Consider the following 3,861-nt stretch of genomic DNA (forward strand, 5'->3'; position numbering starts at 1 on the left):
GAAGGGGCGGGGCCGCAGGGAAAGAGCCGCGGGTGGGGCCGGAAGCTCCGGCTCGCCGAGCTTCAGGAGAAGGAGGAAGCGGAAGTTGCGTCAGGACCGAGTTCCGGAAGGCCTCTCGTTCACACTCGTGCACCAGGCGCGCCTCAATTCTCGAGTCAGGTATTGCGGTTTTCACGGGCGGGAGTGTTTCTGAGCATGTATAAGTTCGTTTCCCCTTCGCTACCCAAGCAGTGGCGGGAGGGAGGGAGGAGCTAGTTTGGGTTGTCTATGAAGAGTGCCGGATGGGAGCGGCCACCGAGACCACATAACACTGGTCTTGAAAGGCCTACACTGGCTCCCAGTGCGTTTCCGAGCACAATTCAAAGTGTTGGTGCTCACCTTTAAAGCCCTAAACGGCTTTGGTCCAGTATACCTGAAGGAGCGTCTCCACCCCCGTCGTTCTGCCCGGACACTGAGGTCCAGCTCCGAGGGCCTTCTGGCGGTTCCCTCGCTGCGAGAAGCCAAGTTACAGGGAACCAGGCAGAGGGCCTTCTCGGTAGTGGCGCCCGCCCTGTGGAACACCCTCCCACCAGATGTCAAGGAAATAAACAACTATCTGACGTTTAGAAGACATCTGAAGGCAGCCCTGTTTAGGGAAGTTTTTAATGTTTGATGTCTTATCGTGTTTTTAATATTCTGTTGGGAGCCATCCAGAGTGGCTGGCGAAACCCAGCCAGATGGGCGGGGTACAAATACTAAATTATTATTTTATTATTATACTCCCTGGATGACCTTGGTCATGTCCTGTCTTTCACAGATGTGAGGATAACATGCGGTGGGTGGGTGGGGAATCCCATCTGAATGCCATCCCGAGCTTACTAGTGAAAGAGTGGAGTTGGGGATGGGTTGGACAGAATTGCCAGCTTTTCACACCCTATTTCTGAAAGGTGTCTCTGCCTTCCAAAATATATAAAAACATAATTTTAAAAATTCCCTATGCAGGGTTGCCTTCAGTCGTATAGTTGTATAGTTACTTATCTCCTTGGCTTGGGGGTTGCATAACTCCATACTTGGTATAACCAGGATTTGGGGGGGGCAGAACCTCAGATTTGTATTATGGTGATTTGTATTCATTTTTGCTGTTGGGGGGCAGGGGGACAGCTACGTCCATGATTCCATATCCTCCTAACATTTCTCCAGTAGGGACGTCCTACATTACTCTCCAACATTTCTCAGATGAAAGTAGGGAAATCCTCAGGAAAAGCGGGACATTGCACTGTACTGTACAGTTCCTAGTTTGAAAAAACATGACAACACTCTAGAAGACTCAGCTGCAAATAAAACATTTTAAACGAGTTGTAAAGTGAAATATACAAATGAGACACTAGATAGCGACACTGAGCCATGCATAATTCAATGTCTTTTTCAAAACTTTTGTTTAAAAAACATTTTGTCCTTTTTTTCTTTTCACGTTGGTAGCCTGAGACCGTTGTGGACGCCATGGCCAAAATCAAAGCCCGTGATTTGCGAGGAAAGAAGAAGGAAGAGCTGTTGAAGCAGCTGGATGACCTCAAGGTGGAACTCTCTCAGCTGCGGGTGGCCAAGGTGACCGGTGGAGCAGCCTCCAAACTCTCAAAGATCTGGGTGGTTCGCAAATCCATTGCCAGAGTGCTGACCGTCATTAACCAGACCCAGAAGGAAAACCTCAGGAAGTTCTACAAAGGCAAGAAATACAAGCCTCTCGACTTGCGGCCTAAGAAGACACGTGCCATGCGGCGCAGGCTAAACAAGCATGAAGAGGGTATGAAGACCAAAAAGCAGCAGCGAAAAGAACGCCTGTACCCACCTCGGAAATACGCTGTGAAGGCATGAGCCCGAACTGCAGCATTCTGATCCTCTGACCAGCATTTTCCTATTAAAGGTGTTTTGGCTGTTTAAAAAAAATAAAAACACATTTTCACAGCGTTTTTTATATGTGTGTTGATTCCACCTATGTTATGTTTTGAATCGTGGTTGCAGATTTCATAGTGATAACTTTGTTCTCCCTTTTTTGAAAACTGCTTTAACTTTCCAGGTAGCATGGCAACGACAGGGAATGGAGGATTACCCTATTTTTTCTGTGTATAAGACGAGGTTTTTCCCCAAATTCTTAAAGTTTAAAATTGGGGGTAGTCTTATACTCTGAATGTTGCAATTAAATATATAAATAAATTATTATTATTATTATTATTATTATTATTTATTTATTTATACCCCGCCCATCTGGCTGGGTTTCCCCAGCCACTCTGGGCAGCTTCCAACAGGACACTGAAATACAATAACCTATTAAACATTAAAAGCTTCCCTAAACAGAGCTGCCTTCAGATGTCTTCTAAAAGTTTGATAGTTATTTTTCTCTTTGACATCTGGTGGGAGGGCGTTCCACAGGGCGGGCGCCACTACTGAGAAGGCCCTCCGCCTGGTTCCCTGTAACTTGGCTTCTCTCAGGGAGGGAACTGCCAGAAGGCCCTCGGCGCTGGACCTCAGTGTCCGGGCAGAACGATGGAGGTGGAAACGCTCCTTCAGGTATGTGCCATACATGCCGCCACACATTGTCTGGCAGTTGCAGTTCCTTGCAGGGGAGGGGCAGGGCACACTGTGGGGCCTCCGGAGTCTGCCTCCCCCACTCCCACTCAGGCACCCTACAGCTGGAGGGGAGGCAGCGCATGGGTGAGATGACTTCGATCCCCTTGGCCAACCGGAGTGGTTCACGTAGCCAGCGCGGAGCCGGGCAGCTGAGCGTGAACGAGGGCGTGTCCCCGGCGGCCGGGAACTGCAGAAGTCAAATTGATTTTTTCTGCTCCGCTCTCAAGCATCCAGGGGAGCGAGCTGCACTCTGCCCCTTGGGCGTATGCAGGCTCTGCGCTGCCTCCCCCCGCAACTGTAGGGCAGCTGAGTAGGAGGGGGTAGGCAGACTCTCGAGGCCCCGCGGTGTGCCCACCCGTCCCCTGCAAGGAGCTCAGTGATGGCATCCAGGGTGGGCTTAGAGGAACAGTCGCCATTACACAGCTTGCCTCACTGTTTGATGTTTAAAATATTTATTTCTTAATTTTGGGCTTTAAAAATTGGGGTCGTCTTCTACATGGGGGCATCTTACAGATGGAAAAATAAGTGGTCACTTTTCAGTAGTGTTTACTAGTATGCTGTGCATCCACACTGAACCAGTTTGTTTTGATATGATGCATGAACTGTGTGCCACCTTTTTTTTTACTATGCCCCTTTCCCTTATGGCTTTTTAAAAGTTAAAGGGACCCCTGACCATTAGGTCCAGTCGTGGCCAACTCTGGGGTTGCGGCGCTCATCTTGCTTTATTGGCCGAGGGAGCCGGCGTACAGCTTCCTGGTCATGTGGCCAGCATGACTAAGCTGCTGCTGGCGAACCAGAGCAGCACACAAAAACACCGTTTACCTTCCCACCAGAGCAGTACCTATTTATCTACTTGCACTTTGACGTACTTTCGAACTGCTAGGTTGGCAGGAGCAGGGACCGAGCAATGGGAGCTCACCCCGTCGTCGGGAGTCGAACCGCTGACCTTCTGATTGCCAAGTCCTAGGCTGTGTGGTTTAACCCACAGCGCCACCTGTGTCCCTCTTATGCCTTTTACAGCAGCACAAAAATTAGGCAGGTGAAACTTTTTCCAACATGCAAACGGCCAAATGGTGGGGGAAAGCCTCACAAGTTCAGTTTCCTTGTCAGGCTCACGCTCAAGGCTCAGATACAGAGCAATGCATGCCTTTTCTGCATGTGTTAGAGTAGCTTGAGCAAACGAGTACATTTGAGTTCAGCAGGAGTCACAGGAAGACCACCAAGCATGAGAGAGAGAAAGCACAGAACACAGAGGAC

General features: G+C 49.3%; 1 pseudogene across 1 annotated transcript; it reads left to right on the top strand.

Annotated features, from left to right (window-relative positions):
* The first annotated feature begins 13 nt into the window (after positions 1–13).
* LOC310839277 (large ribosomal subunit protein uL29 pseudogene) lies at positions 14–1,923 on the top strand (annotated as a pseudogene). Its single transcript, XR_014568604.1, has 2 exons — positions 14–159; positions 1,459–1,923. The product of XR_014568604.1 is annotated as a large ribosomal subunit protein uL29 pseudogene (transcript).
* Positions 1,924–3,861: the final 1,938 nt, after the last annotated feature.

Source organism: Podarcis gaigeae (genome assembly GCF_964106915.1).
Source record: "Podarcis gaigeae genome assembly, chromosome: 2".
Lineage (NCBI taxonomy): Eukaryota > Metazoa > Chordata > Lepidosauria > Squamata > Lacertidae > Podarcis > Podarcis gaigeae.